The 17,158-nt window shown below is 43.6% G+C and overlaps 1 long non-coding RNA gene across 2 annotated transcripts in view; it reads left to right on the plus strand.

The window, feature by feature from the left end:
* Positions 1 to 17,158, plus strand: part of LOC121019905 (uncharacterized) — a 393,836-nt gene that overhangs the window by 26,779 nt on the left and 349,899 nt on the right. Inside the window, exon 1 of one of the 2 annotated variants that reach the window (XR_005785806.1) lies at positions 9,409 to 9,791. The exons of the other annotated variant lie outside the window; for it this stretch is intronic. This is a non-coding gene — a long non-coding RNA (uncharacterized LOC121019905). Of the gene's footprint in view, positions 1 to 9,408; positions 9,792 to 17,158 lie in introns of those variants that run through there. 2 annotated transcript variants of the gene reach the window in all.

Here is a 17,158-nt window from a genome sequence, read left to right on the forward strand (position 1 = left end):
TCCTTCCTTCCTTCCTTCCTTCCTTCCTTCCTTCCTTCCTTCCTTCCTTCCTTCCTTCCTTCCTCTTTCAGAGAGAGAAAGAGAGAAAGAGAAAGCAGGGGAGGGACAGAAAGAGAGGGAGACACAGAATCGGAAGCAGGCTCCAGGCTCTGAGCCGTCAGCACAGAGCCCGACGTGGGGCTCGAACTCACGGACCGTGAGATCATGACCCGAGCCAAAGTCGGATGCTCAAGGGACTGAGCCACCCATGCGCCCCAGGGTTGATCATTATTGATACAAGAAGAGGAAAGCAATTTTTCTGTAGCTCCAAGGTCTAGGCTGGATGTTTTTAATATGCCTTGCCTCTGGCCGTGTGCTAGCACATTTTGGGCTTTTACTATATCCCAGAACTTGCATATCACCAGTAATTGATATTTGTACAGAATCGGAATAGGAGCAAAAACACAGACTTTTGGGCCGGAGGAATGTAGCTTCGAAATCTGGCTCCACCCTTACTGGCGCTGTGAACTATTCTGGATTTCCTACCTTCTCAGGGGCTCGGTCTCCTCCTTAGCCTGGCAGAGGAGGATCGTACCTCCCGGCGGGGTTGTTTGGAAGGTTAAATGAAACAAGGTACCTAAGGCTTAGAACTGTGTCTTACTACATAGTTAGGATTCAATATATTTGAAATTTCTTATTACCTCACTTAATCCTCAAAAAGACCCCCAAACTATAAATCTGCATTTTCCCAATGAGGAAAATGTATCTCAGAGAGGATAAATAAGAATATGGGAGTATAGAATATGGGTAAGAATATGCAGATAGAATATGGGAGTAAGAATATGGGAGCCTGGGTGGCTCAGTTGGTTAAGCATCCGATTCTCGGTTTTGGCTCAGGTCATCATCTCACGGTTTGTGGGTTTGAGCACTGGGTCTTAAAATCTAGCTGAGCCCTGGACGGACCAAGGGGATGGGAGAGAGTATTCATCAAGAGGGAGCAAGGCATAAGCGGAGCTCAGAAGACAAGAACGGATCATATTTGCAGAACTAACCATGTTAATATACATAGTAATTCAAGTTTATTGGTTTTGCTGGACTTTAATAAGGTGAGTATTTTCTCATTTTCATGACCTTTTTCTGGCAAAGAAACTTAATTAACAAACCTTTCCGTTTCTTGGAGGTCTTCTCTCCAACAGCCCCACATCAGTTTTGCTGAGCACCACACTACGGTGTATTTGGATATTGATATTCTATCTAAATCACGCAGACAGGGAAGCTCGGAGATGCAGGGCTGAGGGTTCTCTTGATCCGTGGTGAGGGAACACGTAAGGCTCCAGGAACCGAAAATCACCCTGGGATGTGCCATGTGGGGTAGATTCCACCAAGAACTGGGGGAGCAGGTGTCAAGCTAGGCCACGAGTTGAGAACAAATGCCCCACCCCCACCCCTACTGAAATGTGTTCTGTTTTGTGTTGTTTTAATCAGGGGGCCAGGAGGGAAATCTCCTGTACAATGTTAAAAATTCACAGCCACAGTTTAAAACATGGAATTAACAAAACATGAGATTTGTTATTTCTCTGGAAAAGTTGGACGATTGGCATATCACCCGGAGGTACTTTGGGCCGCAGGTGACAAATAAAACCTAACTTAGACTGGTTTACACCATAAGAATTTGTTACCTCAGATGAAATAAGCTCCAGGTGTGGCGTTTCAGGGATCTGCTCCAGATGCCCCCGGGGCTCCGCGGGGCGAGACGGCAACAGAAGTTTCTGGCATTATAGCGAGACACAAGTCTGTCCGGTGGAAGAGAGACTATCCCTTCTTGTTTCTTTGGAGCTCCCAGCATTAATTCCCTTAAGTCTCATCCCCTAGAATTGTGTCACACATCCGTTCTTATGCTAATCACCGAAAAAGGAAACAGAACTTTCCTAACTGGCTTTGACCAGTATGGTTCTAGACCTGGAGGAACAATGAGAATAGGATGACCTTTCCCTGAGTCACGTAGGGGGACGGGCTTACATGTGCAAAGAAGGAGAGGGTGGGAACTGGGAGGCAGTCAACAGCATCCATAACAACTTGACATTATAGGTTCCGTGCTGCCTCTCGGCAGAAGTTGGCTGGAGCTGGGTATGTGTTGCCCCCTTTAGAGGGATGGGGAGTATTCAGTTTGCCACAGTATTATTTTATACCCTATGTGCCTCAATATCTACTTTACCTGCTTAGCTCCTCCAGGCATTGGAATTTGGGGCCCCGTGTGTACACGCTTCAATATGCCATCATTTTGTTAAATGGTATTTCCCATTGACATCATCTGGCATGCTTTGATAATCAATTACAGTGATTGCTTAATTGTTCCTCTCCCCCTTTGCCCATTAGATACTGCTTGTCAACCTTCCAAAGGCCTGATCTCTTCTTTCCTCTTGTGGCCGACGTCTCTTCTCATATCTTACTTTTGGTGACTCACTGAGTCTTTGGGCCACCTGGAAAACCCCAGCGGAAGTCCTTGGTCCCATTCACGCCGCTGTGAAAAAGTCCTCAAGAATTTGAGTCTTCACAAAGCTGTCTCCATAACGAACTAGACTTAGTGAAGAGAGAAAACATACAGTGTCAATCTTGGCTAGTGACAGGGTACAATTAACCCAGGATCAAGTTGCAACAAGACGGATGGGGCCAGATGGTCTTGTTATCCTAACAAAGGGACTATACAGTAAGTGCCCTTCAGAAGGGAGACATTTTTCCTACATAGAACTCTGGAATGAAAGGAGACAGGGGTGAACTCTTCACAATTTCCAAACAGATATTACAGAGTAGCAAAACTAGCAAATGATGTTTTAAATCATCCTTCCATTGTAGCTACGGGAAGATTCTGGGTTGAAAACACCGTAACCATGAAAGACCCATTAGGAAATCCCGAAATCTTAAAGATAGTGGGTCAGATAAGACAAAGAACGCGCATGGAATCAGTTCATTCCTTCAATAAGAAAATAACGTTTTGTACGCAGGCATCTGAGTGTTAGGGATATGGCAGTGAACAATTTGGATAATGTCTTTGCCCTCTTGAAATTATGGCTGGAAAAGTTAACAAGAAAGTAAATAACACATGGCAAAGATGATTTCCGAGTGGCGCCTGCTAGAAAGAAACTGAGAAGCCACGTGTTAAATAGTAACAGAGAACAGAAGTAGGTAGTGGTGCGCCGGTAAACGTTCGACAAGTGGTTCTCCGGGAGGAAGAAGCCCTGATTTGTAGTGTTGGTCGATTTCCTTGGTGTTGTAAATACCTCCACCATGGCTGGTCTCCAGCTAGCACATGCTGAGCAGTTGGAAACAGAGGCCCACGGTATGAGCCATCCCCCAGGCACCTCTGGGAATGTGTTACAGTACTTTCAAAAGTGGGCAAGGAGGCAAGGTCTCTTTGAGAAAGTGACATTTGAGAGCGAAACCGTGAAGGGCAAGGAAGGGGCTAGCCACGGGGAGGAAGGTCCAGCGGGAGAGCTCTCCAGGCAGAGTGGGCATGTTGCAAATGCAAAACATTAGCAGATAGGAGTGCCAGGTGGGATCTAAATCACGTAGGGTCTCGGGACCATTGTCACAAATTTAGATTCCATTGTAAATGTAATGACAGTTATCTGAGGTTTAAGCCGGTGGTCAGCCCCGTCTGTTTAGCAAGAAGCTGTATTGAAGTTTCCCGGAAGGACCTGGTTGTCCTAGAGCAGGAAGAGACGGAGAAAGAGAAACAGAAGACTTTGATTTTACAGCTTATGTTTTGACTTGGATTTGCTCAAGGGAAAAGCTGTGTGTGAACCAATTAGTACCATGTCTGGCACACTGTAAGCACCGGATAAATGCTAACTATTATTGGAGTTTTTGGACACGGGTCTCAGGAAACGTCACTGACGTAGTGATGGCATTGGACGGGTCACACAACCATGGCGTCATGGACGAGGGCGTCATAGTAGAGCTCAACCATGTTGCTGAAGATTGTTTAAAACCAGTCGCTATCTCCAGCTTTTGAAACTTCGTTGGGGTTAGATAGATATCAGCTTGACACTTATCCCACAGGGATGAGAGCTGGCCAGATTATAAACCACATTTAAGCCTTAAACTGTAGTGCACTCGTTTATTTATTCATTTGCTCTGATCAGGGGCTCTTGTCCGGCCGCCAAAGTGGACCCCACCTGGTGCCTTCACGCAGGACATTTTAAGTGCAAGGGAATGAAAAGGAAGATTCCTTGTGGGTTTTTCCTTGGAGCTCTTGTTGATTTCTTGCCCTGCTTTCTCTGCTAACTAGTAAGCAGGGATTGTTCAAAAGAATGTAGAAATATTTTTATTTGTATTGACAGAAACAAAACCATTGCTGACATTAGTAGGAGGACTTCAGCGAGTGCTTGCTTCACATTTGTGCAGTGTGCCAAATGCTTTATGTACTTAGCTAAACTTAATAACAGCCCGAAGAAGTGAGGACACAGTTACCTTTATTTTGCAGATAAAGAAACAGATGCTCAGAGAGGTTGAGCAGTTGCCCAACCAAGGCCCCGTGGCTAGAGAGTGGCAGAGCTGGGATTCCCCCTGGTTTCTGCAGACTTTCTACAGCCCCGGGCCCTGACCCTAAAATCCATCAGGGAAAATACACAACTTTCTAGAATCTGGCCCTGCGTCTTCTGAAGTGTGTTCTTTGTGTTGCCTCTTTTCTTGTCGCCGCTCCTTATGTTCCAGGTCCGTGGGGTTTCCGTGACATCTTCCAGTGGGATCTCTACACTTTCAGTCTGTCCTCTTCAGTGCTAACTTATGAACAGCTCTAAATCGAACCCTTCATGGGGTGGCTCGGGCCATACCGTGCCTTGACTTAGAAACCTCAGTGGCTCCTTATTGAATGAAGAGCAGACCTTACCTCCTGGCATTGTGAGCTCTGGAAAAGAGCTTGTACTTCAGCCCAACAAAGGACTGAACACTGGCCTTTTTTTTCCCTGGTGGAGGGCTGTCTTCATCTCACGATGTGTCTCCTCTGTGCTACTCCCTTCTCCCAGAATTGATGTTAAGAGTTCGTGTTTCTGGAAGGCAGAGAGGACGTTTAAACAATGTGAATTTACATCATGACTATACAAGAACGTCACAAGCCTTTATTCTTCGAAATCAAATCCAATCTGTTTGTTCCAAGGTCCCCCCACCCCCAACCCGAAGAGTTGGTGAGCACCTCTCCCTAAGGATAGTCTAATCCTGTTCGGTGATTCTTAGTTGTTCAGCTTCTCATGGTGTCAGTTTCCCCATCTGTCAAATGAGATTACAGTGTAACTTGCAAGGCATTGGAAGATCCTTTACACGTTTAATGCAGATCTGAGCACATAATGAATGTTAAGATCAAGCTAAGCAAGGGATACAATGTGCTTTGCTCAGTGTCTGGCAAGTAGGAAGGGCTCAATTAATGTCAGCTATCACCACCTTTGTTACCAGCATTATCATCACCATCCTCACATGGCATACTGCGTGAACGTCGCAATGACTAAAGCCTGTTAGTTAGTGAGAGCAATCAATCTGAAAAACACCAGGAAGGTGGGGGGAGCTTACTTCAAAGATCGTACTTTGCCTGAAGTTTTATGCATATTCAATTCTTTTCTAAAAACCATTTTGTAAGAGTTGATTCCCATGGTTTTGCACTTAATGATACCTAAATATATTAAAAATATGCCTCATGGAGCTCTCTGAGTGATATAGGATTTTGATCAACCTCACTTGTGCTGGAAATGAATTGATTCCGTTTAAATATTTTGTCTAAAAGTTATTTGGCCTGGAAAATACCAATCTAATTCCCTTACAAGTAAGAAAATTATAAAGAGGGAGATCTAATCAGTGAGTAGAATATAGCCTGAGAAAATGTGTATCAGCATACCTTAACGTAAGTAGAATAAATCTTGGAACTTTAATATCCCCCTTTCTTGGACCTAAATAGGCCCCTTTGGAAAACTATTTTATTGTTTCTCATTAAATTAAAATTGTGCTGAGGTGCCACTATCTACCGTTTCCTATTATTATTAATGTAAAAAAAAATCTCTGCATATTCAGCATTTCCCCAGTTAAAGCCAACAGAAAATCTTCTCCATACTTAAGCTTAACTCGGCTCATTTTTAAACAAAGTTCTTTTTTTGTTGTTGTTGTTTTGTTTACAGCTGCATTTAAAGATAGCAATCCTTTCTAGTGACAATTAAGTGAATTTAATGTATAGGTTTCCTCCTGCTCCATTAAGGGAGCAGCTCTTGCAGAAGCCTGGGAGGTGTTTCAGAGGAAGGCAGTGTCTCATTAACCTTAGGACAATGCAGTCATCTCTGGGAAACCGGATGTAGGAAGCACCATTTTTCAAAACACGCTAGGCTATAGTACATTAGAGAAAATACTCTTAAACTTTTGATCCATCAGTGAGATGGAAGGGGTTTCAGTCACTTTGGGCAGATATGACAGAAAATCACCGACTGGGAGGGCCTATAACCCCAGAAATTTATTTGTCACAGTTCTGGAGGCTGGAAGGCCAAGATCAAGGTGCTGGCAGATTTGGTTCTGGTGAGAGCCCGCTTCCCGATTTGCAGATGGCCATCTTCTCATTGTATCCTCACATGGCAGGGGCCAGAGACAGCCAGCTCTCTGCCTTTTCTCCTAAGGTCATCGATAATCCTATTCCTGGGGACACCGTGCTCCCGACTCAATTTCCCCCCAAAGGCCCTACCTCCAAACACCATCGCACCGGGGGGCAGATTTCAACGTAGGAATGTTGAGGGGACACATTCCGCCTATAACAGAAGCCTTCACGTAGGTTGATACTGAATTTCTAGAATATTCTTGCCGTTCGCAACATTTCTCAAAAAGGCCACACTGCAGCATCTTATCTGTTCACGAAACGGATGCTGGGCAACAACAGAGGCCACCCTGGTGACCCACGAGGCACAGCAGGCCCAGACAGGGGTGATGTTTGGGCCTGGGACCATGTTTTATACAACAGCGGTCACTGGAACCCTGTTTAGGCCAAGCAGCCCCCTCTAATCCCCTTTTGTATTACTAGTAGCTTCTGGTCCCCCAGACAGAGTTTTCAACCCCTGCGTAAAAAGCGATGAGCATGTAAGATGGTTCCAGATGCTACGGATAGATCATAGCTGCCAAGGTACCAAAGGCACAGAACATGGAGAGATCCTTTATGCCACTCAGAGTAAGTGTCACAGCCCTCATAAAGGCTGTCAAACCCTTATGTGGCACCTTTGTCCCCCAGCCCTTACTACATTATCTAGTGCTTTTTGCTTGGCTCACTCCACGCCAGCCTCATGGGCCCCCTTGCCCCTGGAGTCGGTGACACTCCCTCACCTCTTTCTGTTTTTTTTTTTTTTCTTAAAGGCCACCTCGTCAGGATCCTTTTCTCTGGCTCTCCTTTTTAAAATTTATGGGAACTCTCTGCCTTCCAGCACTCACTGATCCTGTTCCCAGCTTTGTTTTTCTACCAAAGTCTTTACCACTCTCTGAAGTGCTGGATGTTCTACTTGTTTCTTCATTCATTGTCTGTCTCTTCCAAGATAGACCGTAAGCTTCGCGAGGGCAGTACCTTTGTCCTCCTCACCTCCGTGTCCCCAGCACTGACCGTGGCACAGGCATCAGATACACAAATTGAACAATGAATGCGTGAGCATGATACCGGCCGAAAGAGGCCCAGGATGCTATGGGAACTGCAAGTGCTTCAGTGAGGCTGCGTCACGGCGTTTGAGGTTGGGTGAGGGAGAGGTGGGGGGGGGGAGGGGCGGACATGCGTGTGAACTTGGACGGGGCTACAAGGGGGAGCCGTGGAAAGACGAGCGCCCAGAAGGCAGCAGAGGAGCAAGATTACCAGGAATGTTTTGCACTCTGCTGTTTTGCAAACCAAAATAGTGTATGTCATTATTAATTTCTATGAATCTGAGAACAGGACCTTTTTAAAAATAAAAAAAAAATGCTAATGAGTCTGTTTAGATGGCATTTTCCCAAGATCCTAAGCACGCGGTTTACCTGGTCTTTTCCCCGAGATAGTGGCTTTGTTTCAAGCAACTTCATGCCTCAGAGAGTTGATCAGAAAAGGAGGTGGGTTAATGAGGTAGATCCAGCTTGCACAATAGGGTCACCCAGACTGGATTCAAACCCCAGCTCTGGTCCTTGCTAGCGGTGTGACCTGAGGAAAATTAGAGAACCTCTCTGAACCTTTATTCTCCTCTGCAAAATAGGATTAAATATACCTACTATTCCAAGGCATCGTGAGCACCGAATTAAAAAAATAAACACGTGGGGCGCCTGCGTGGCTCAGTCGGTTAAGCGTCTGACTTCAGCTCAGGTCATGATCTCACACTCCGTGAGTTCGAGCCCCGCGTCGGGCTCGGTGCCGACAGCTCGGAGCCTGGAGCCTGCTTCCGATTCTGTGTCTCCCTCTGTCTCTGCCCCTCCCCTGCTCATGCTCTGTCTCTCTCACTCTCAAAAGTGAATAAATGTTAAAAATAAATAAATAAATAAACATGTCATATGCCTCCCGTAATAGTAGGTACTAAATATATGGCAGTCATATTTACAAAGCAGTCCGGTACTTTATTAATGATTATGCAAATTAGTGCATTTTATTTTTAAGAATGCTAAAGGTTGACTTAATTTTTGCAAGGAAACTATAACTGAAAATGTAGTATTGTGGCTTTTCCTGTCTTTTTTTTCCTCTTTGCTTCCTAAGCATGCTGCTGAATAAAACATAAAATATGTAATATATGATATATGCAATAATATACAAGTACTTGCGTTTTGCTTATTAGCATCTCCTAGGGCTATATTTTATTGCGTTAGAGGTCAGTATGGCCATGGGTGATTTAGAAGATATGGACCATTTCTGTTTCTGCCTCTGTGTCCTTCCCTAATATGGGTGTAAGTTGCCACTTTGGGGGAAGTGATCCCTGAGTTGTAGATCAATGCCATAAATGTCTCCCTCTTTTGAGGAGTCAGATAGACGCTGCTTGGAGACCACGGAAGAGTACCTCATCATTTTTTGAATCCTATGAGTACTATGGATTACACTTTATTTAATATATACAGCATGTAAATAAGTTTCAGAGGCATAAAAGCTTCAAAACTAAACGAAAAGGAAAATTTAATAACCGGCCGATTTTTAGATTGTGCACTAAATAATCTGCTTTTCATCCTAAGAAAGGGGAGGAGGAAGGCAGAGTTTAATAGACATATATAACAAATTAAAATCCAGTATCTAGGGGGTGTAAATCACATTCCTTGAACCAAACAATGTGGTTTTCATCAGATCTCCTCCAGCCGCTCCGCCTGGGAACCCAAGCATAATTCAACCAACTGTAAAACAGGAAGACACCCCCGACAAAGGGCAGAAGACAGCCCAGAGCCCACGGCTCGTTGCCAAATTCTGCCCAGCCCAGCTATGTGTAGAATACCATGTCTGTCACACGATGTGTTTGGAACTCTCCTCCTAGGGCTACGGTTAAAAGAAGAGAATGTAAAAATAAATGAGACCTTTGTGCAGCTGTGCCTATCTCGGGGTTGAAGAAATGGAACTGGTTCCGGAATATACAGGAGCAGAAGTTCAGTGGGGCACGGTTTCAAGTGCTAGGGGACGTCTGGCCACGTCTGGAGACACTTGTGGTTGCCACAGTGGGGCAGGTGCTCTTGGCTTCCTCCGGAGGCCAGGGGTGCTGCTAAATAAACTTCCCACAAAACATACAACAGCCTGCCTGCCCCAGTAAGGAGCTAATCCAGTCAATAGAGCGAGACTGAGGAATCCTGTGGAGAGGTCTCGACTCCAACTGTTGGTAAGTTTGAGATTTTATTCACAGGACTTGGTCATCTCAAGTCCTCGGGATTAGAAACAAGTTTTTCTGTTAGAACGCCCAAGGCTCCACTATCAACGTGAAGGCTCATTTCTAGCACTGTCTTCCACGGGAGTGACGTGGACGCGTCCTGTCCTCATCCGCTCTGGGTTCTCTCTTCGTGTTTGGTGACACGCCACTTTGGGTTGGCACAGGGCTCTGAGCAATTGGTTTTGATTTGGTCTGCGGAAGGGCGTCGGTGTGGGGAGATCCCTGGTCTTTCCCTCACGTGGATGGGAACTTACATCCTTGCAAAGTGGGCCCATGAAATGGCAGTGATGAAACCCAGCGTGAGCCACCGCGGCCCCTTGTTCCCTACTAGTGTCTCCTCTGGAAGGCTGAGGCAGCAGGGAAGATTTTTCTCTGCCTCTGTCTGTGTTTCACCCGGGCCTGTGGTTAAACAGAAGACTTCAGTCTCCAGGCCTGTCAATCCCTCTTACATAGCATCAAATTTGTCGTAAAAAATTCATGCTGTGGGTTCTGAGGTAATAATCGTAGCTCCAGAAAAGTTTGTTAAAGATTGCATTAGAGAGATGCTTTTTAATGGACAGTCTCTGCTTGGGCGTCTGTACTTCATAATGGTATATTTGGGAGAGGAAAAAAAAAAAAATAGGAGAGGCAGAGGATTTCCAGCAAATTTCACTAAACTCTTGCTGTCGTTGTCCAAATGTCCCTGAAAATTTTATGGGAGGAAGAATTTTGTCCTTCTTATGCTTGACTGAATAATTTGTTAAATTATGTTTTAAATCAGCATTTCCTCAAATTGAAGAACTAATGCTAAGGCGTATCATGGATTTATTATACATGCAATCTGCATAAAAGTTAAAAAAAAAAAAAGTCAGCATACTTCAGTGGTATCAGGGTGCCGCCTAGAAGGATTGTACAAAACCGATGGCTAAGACGGATATTGTTGGTGTTCAGACCTTCTGTTATCTAATTATAAAAAAAGCATAGCGTAGCCACCCGATTGAGTGGGCTCATAATCAAATCATAACCATTTGGAATAAAATGGAAGCTTAATGTGGAACTGCTGATACAGCGATTTTAATTAAGGCTCTTTTGTATTTTGAAAGTAAAGTTCTACATTTCGGCTTTCAGTGATTTCCAGACTGTTCTGTGGATTCAAGTGGTAGGTGTGGATGCTGGAGGCATTCAGGAACCCAGGGACTGCTGAGTGGTTTGGATGTCCCCAGGCTTTGGCCAAAACAGCTGTGGGTCATCTGTTTTATTTATAGGACTTCTACAATTTTTTTTGTGTGTAGAGACAGGAATCCATGGCTAAAAAAAAAAAAAAAATGAGAAAAGTATTGGAGTAGTTGTTAAAGGTTTCCAGGTGAAAGAGCTATTTTTTAAATGTATATAAAAAATGCAAATGATTCACACTGAAGAGCAAAGAAAAGATTTTATTTATTTTTTTAACGTTTATTTTTGAGAGCGAGTGCGAGCGGGGGAAGGGCCGAGAGAGAGGGAGACACAGAATCCGAAGCAGGCTCCAGGCTTTGAGCCATCAGCACAGAGCCTGACGTGGGGCTCGAACTCACGAACCTGCGAGATCATGACCTGAACTGAAGTTGGACGCTTAACCTACTGAGCCACCCAGGCGCCCCAAAAGAAAAGATTTTAAACTCCTAGATGAAAGAAAAAAGGCAATATGTACTGTAACTCCTCTTTTCCCTGGTGGTCTGTTGAATTTAATTAGCTTTAACTGGAACCTACACACAGTTTATAATCCCTTCCTCCCTTTTTCCTTCCCTTCCTCCATTCCCTCTTCCTTCCTTCCTCCCTTCCTTCCTCCTTCCTTCCTCCTTCCTTCCTCCTTCCTTCCTCCTTCCTCCTTCCTTCCTTCCTTCCTTCCTTCCTTCCTTCCTTCCTTCCCTCCTTCTTTCCCATACATATCTACCGAGTAGCAACTTTTATACAAATACAAAAACAAGATAATTTCAGGCAGTGATAAATGCTAGGGAGGAATTTAACAGAATGATCTGATAGTGCCTTGCCAGAAGATGGCGGAACCTATTTTGGACAGTTACTTTATTTGGAACAAAAAAGTTGGTGCAAGTCCCTGAAAGTGTGCCCTGTGATGTGAGAGCCTCTTTTCCGTTCCATCCCCAACGCAAGATACGATTTTGAAATAAAAAAGGGTCTTATATGTCGTTAGTTACATCATGTATTTTTTTTAGTGTTTATTTTTGAGAGAGAGATGGAGAGAGATAGAACGTGAGTGGGGGAGGGGTAGTGAGAGAGGGAGACAGAATCTGAAGCAGACTCCAGGCTTTGAGCTGTCAGCACAGAGCTCGATGCGGGGCTTGAACTCACAGAATGCGAGATCGTGACCTGAGCCGAAGTCGGACACTCAACCGACTGAGCCACCCAGGTGCCTCCGTCATGTATTGTTATAGTTTCTTACGTGGCAGGCATGGCATTGGCTGACATCTGGCCTAAAGTCTAAGCATCACACCCGAGTAGAAGGTACTAAATAGTTACATTCGTAAAGATTAACTTTCATTTGGGTTAAAGTTGAATGTATGTGCTAACAGAGGGCTCCCAGAGAAAATGAATGTGGTTTGTTGTGGACTGTATCTTTTCAAGGGCAGTACATCACCTGCAGGATGAAGGATGAGAAGGAACCAACTCTTCCGAGATATGTAAAGACATAGATAGTTTGGTCAGAACAACCACCGTGAAGGCTGGTGAGGAAGAGCTCACTATGTTAGGAGGACAATACGGACATTCATGACGGCTCTGGGATCTCAGAATCAGATGAGGCTGACAGCCTTCCCTGACGGGATTACATCTAGTCCTTGTGGTGTTCTGGGTGGTTCCTCAGTAGGAGATGTTGATGGCCTTCATGCATCATTGCTATGAAAGCATGAAGCATAAGAGACCCCCCCCCCCCACCTTCATCTCTGTAGCAAAGAGCTACATGGAATCCAATGGCTGATTCACATCCGCTGTTTCTGGTGATGGTAGGTTGACGAATTCAATGGCAAGTCTAGTTCAACATTTACAAGGCATTTTAGCCACAGTTTAAGATCATTGCCATAATATTTCTTAAGTTGAAATGTAAAGCTGACCCCAAATTAACCATTGGTAATGCCATTGAATATATCTTTCCAAAATGTTTTGGGTTTTTTTTTTTTTTTGTATGTAATAGATAACTATATAATTCATATGTTAAAAAAGCTTTAATTGTGTATGCAGGTGTGTATATAAATCTTTTTGGAAGACTATGTTCCTTATCAGTATTATAGATCTACGTGATACTTTTTAATGCTAATAATTCATTCTTTGGAAATAACCACGAATTTTTAACAGGGCATGGGAATCCTGACTCTGCTGTCTGTTAGTTGTCTGCCCTTGAGCAATTTATTTACTTAGGTTAGGAGAAGAAGAACATTGTAGGCAGAAGAAATGTATGTGTGGAGTATGAAGGTGGGAAAGAACTTGGCCCACTGAAAGGACAGAACTAAGGCCCGTGTGTTGGGACTTAGTGGGTGAGGGTGTAGATAGTAGACGGTGAGACAGAGATGCGACCAGGGCGTGGCCATGCGGGGCCTTGTGCTCCATGGAAAAAACCAAGAAGGTTAGATTTTTTTTTTAATGTTTATTTAATTTTGAGAGAGAGAGAGAGAGAGAGAGTGAGGCAGAGAGAGAGGGAGACACAGAATCTGAAGTAGGCTCCAGGCTCTGTCTGAGCTGTGACCACAGAGCCTGACACGGGGCTCAAACTCAACAAACCGCGAGATCATGACCCGAGCCGAGGTTGGAGGCTTAACTGACGGAGCCACCCAGGGGCCCCAGAAACCAAGAAGCTTTAAACTCATGGAGTGATATGACAAAATTTGAGGGTTCAAAATTTATATGAAGAATGGCCTAGAAGAGGGCAGGAGTGGAAGGATATATGTGTGTGTGTGAGACAAACACACACACACACACACGTTTTTTTTTATTCTTGGTTGAGTATTTCTCATTTATTTGTTCTTTAGGGAAAACCTCTCTAGAACCAAGACTTCCATGCAAATGCTACAAATATTTGCTTTTTTACTTTAATACATGTGAAGTACCCAGATTTCGCAAATATTTGCTTTTTGTCATAATACTTGAGAACACTTTGCTGAGTCCTGGGTGACTGGTTGAAAGAGATCACCAAAACTTAAAGACACGTGGACACCCACTGAAGTGACTTCTCTAAAGAGGGAAATGAACGGGTTCTGTAAAAGGTAGTTGGGGGGCAGTTGGTTAAGCGTCCGACTTTGGCTCAGGTCATGATCTCACAGTTCATGAGTTCGAGCCCCTCATTGGGCTCTGTGCTGACAGCTCAGCACCTGGAGCCTGCTTCGGATTCTGTGTCTCCCTCTCTCTCTCTGCCCCTCCCCTGCTCACACTCTGTCTCTCTCTGTCTCTCAAAAATGAATACATGTTTAAAAAAATTAAATAAAAAATAAAAGGTAGTTGGAACACCCAGACCGTATTAGCATAATATTGCTACCACATTTTTTTAAATAAACCTTTTTATTTAGAAAAAGTTTGACTTAATATATCACAAAAATAGCACACGGATTTCCCAGAAGGCACCTTTGTTTTACTCAGATTCTCCAAATGCTAACACCTTACATAAACAACAGTATAATAATCTAAACCAAAAACTAAAACTGATTCAGTACTAACCTACAGATCTTATTTGAAATTCCAGACTGCCTTACTGAGGCTCCTTTTCTGGCTCAAGATAGAATCCAAGATCCCACATTGCATTTAGTGTGCTCTATCCTCTAGACTCATTGGATCTGGGTTACTTTTTCCGACTGTCTTTCGTATTTGAAGAGTACCAGATGGTTATTTTGTAGAATGCCCCGCAACTTGGGTTTGTCTGAAGATTTGTCTTGGGTAGACCAGTGTGGTGCAGCATTGGGGAGGATTCCACTGGAGTGGTGCTCTGTCTTTCCCAGTGCATCACTTCAGGAGGTACACGATGTCAACATGTGTTATCATTAGCGATTTTAACTGTGATCTCTCAGTTAAAGCGGTGTCTTCCAGGTTTAACCACCAAAATGTTACTATTTTTCCTTTAAAAATTTTTTTAAGTTTATTAATTTATTTGGAGAGAGAGAGAGAGAGAGAGAGAGAGAGAGAGACAGCGTGTGAGTGGGGTAGAGACAGAGAGAGAGAGGGGAGACCGAGAATCCCAAGCAGCCTCTGTGCTCTCAGCGGGGCTCAAACTCACAAACAGTGAGATTGTGACCTGAGCCAAGACCAAGAGTCAGACACTTAACTGACTGAGCCACCCAGGTGTCCCTCTATTTTTCCTTTACAAACATCCCATAAGGAGGGACTCTGAAACTGTATAAATATTCTGTATTAGTTTCCAATTCCTGCCTTAACAAATTACCACAAATTTGGTGACTTCAGACGACAGGGATTTATACAATACTGTACGTTAGAACAGATGCTGAAATGGGTTGTACAGGGCTAAAATGAAGGTGTTGGTAGGACAGTGTTTCTTTCTGGAAGCTCTGCAATTCAAATTACCCCTTGCTAAGTAACACAACAGATTCACAGGTTCCAGAGATTAGGACATAGATATCTTTGGGACCATTATTTTGCTTACTACAATTCCATTCTTCCGAAAATTTCAGCCCCTGCATCTACTTTTTTTTTTTTAATCATTACAGACTCATGTGGTTTTCTATTTTATTCAACAGATTTTACTGTTATATATATATATATACTTTACTGAATAATACAAATATTATTTTGACGCTCAAAGTATTTGAGATCCGGCACCTGGGAATCATTTAAGGATGACTCCTGGGTCCTTTTGACATGTTGCTGTGTTGGTACCATTGGATGTTCCAGGATCCTCTATTACTTTGCTTGCACAGCTCTGGAATCAGCCATTTCTCCAAGGGTTCCTGGTTTCTTTCATTAGAGAACGGCATTTAGAAACCAAGATTTGGTGCCCAGTGTGCTCATTGCTACTGAGTCATGTCTGCCTCTTGGTCCTTTCAATGGTCAGAGTTAGGAATATATGCAGAGTCTTCTTTTCTTCACGGCCTTCAAAAATTGTAAATAGATTTACTTTTCTTTTGTTTAATTGTTATTTCATCCATTTAGCTCTGAATTTTATCAGGAGTCAGGAGATTTGTTCCTAGACAGTAAAATCACTTAGGTATATGTTACTGATCTGTAAGGCGACGGCTGCTAATAATAAAACTTAAGTTGCTTCTAGTAACACCTGAGGATTCCTCAACTCTCCCATCAATTTCAGACCTTTATCACCCCTCAATAAGTCCAGCATAGCCAGTTTTACCTCTGGCAATGAAAACAATTGCTGTTTCATTATTTGAACCACAGATATGCATCCTCATTCAATGAAATGGAGGGTCGCTCATACCAAGAGGAAAATAGAGACCCTTCCCCTACAATATACAGGAGGTTCGTATCTTTTACCTCACACTTCTGGGCATATGCTCCTTTGGTATCCTATTGGTGGAATATTCCATACTGACACTGCCTTTTGTTCTGAGCACCTACCGATGAACTTAAGAAAATTAAAAGCATATGAGAAACTTTTTTAGTATGTACGTGAGGTCACAGACACGGTTCTTTTCTATATAGCAGACACTGAGGAAATACATGGTCGATGAGTAAATTAAAGGTTGAGTGTTTTGTGTCCTTTGAAAACTTAGAGCCTTGTCTGTTCTTCCTTTAATGACAAATTTTACTGCTCTCCTTGTATTACTCCTCTTCATTTTATTTGAGCTCTGTTTCTTTCTTTTTCTAAATAAAAATGTTTCGATACTGGGGCCTGAAGAGAGTGAATAATTCACACATGTTTAAATTTGGTATGCTATTTCAAAGGGGATATCGTGGACTTGGGGGGTGCACTGGAACTTTTCAAAGGAGTGAACTTGAACTGTCACTAAAACACCAAAGCCCCAAGAGGACTCTTTGGGAAGACATGATTCCAAGTTCTATTTAAGGGCACGAAGCTTATTATTTACTGCCGAACCTACAACTTGTTTCCTTCCAGAACTGTCGCTTTCATTGATGCAGTGGAGGGTCTTTCTGCAGGCGACTTTCTTATTTGCCCATTTCTGGAAATACTGACTCAGTGAACACGTCCTCCAGGTTTCTGATACCAGGAGATCACAGACCTCAGGAAAGCTCTACATTCTACACGCGGCGCAGCCTGGGCACGATTTCTCTTTTAAAGGAACATTACAATTCTAAGCAGACTGTCCTGTTATGTTGACTAGACTTTATTTTCTCCACTTTTTGCCTAGTTCACGTGACAATTTTCTGCTACGACA

This window comes from Herpailurus yagouaroundi, unplaced genomic scaffold (genome assembly GCF_014898765.1).
Source record: "Herpailurus yagouaroundi ecotype Mexico unplaced genomic scaffold, PumYag 246, whole genome shotgun sequence".
Taxonomy (NCBI): domain Eukaryota; kingdom Metazoa; phylum Chordata; class Mammalia; order Carnivora; family Felidae; genus Herpailurus; species Herpailurus yagouaroundi.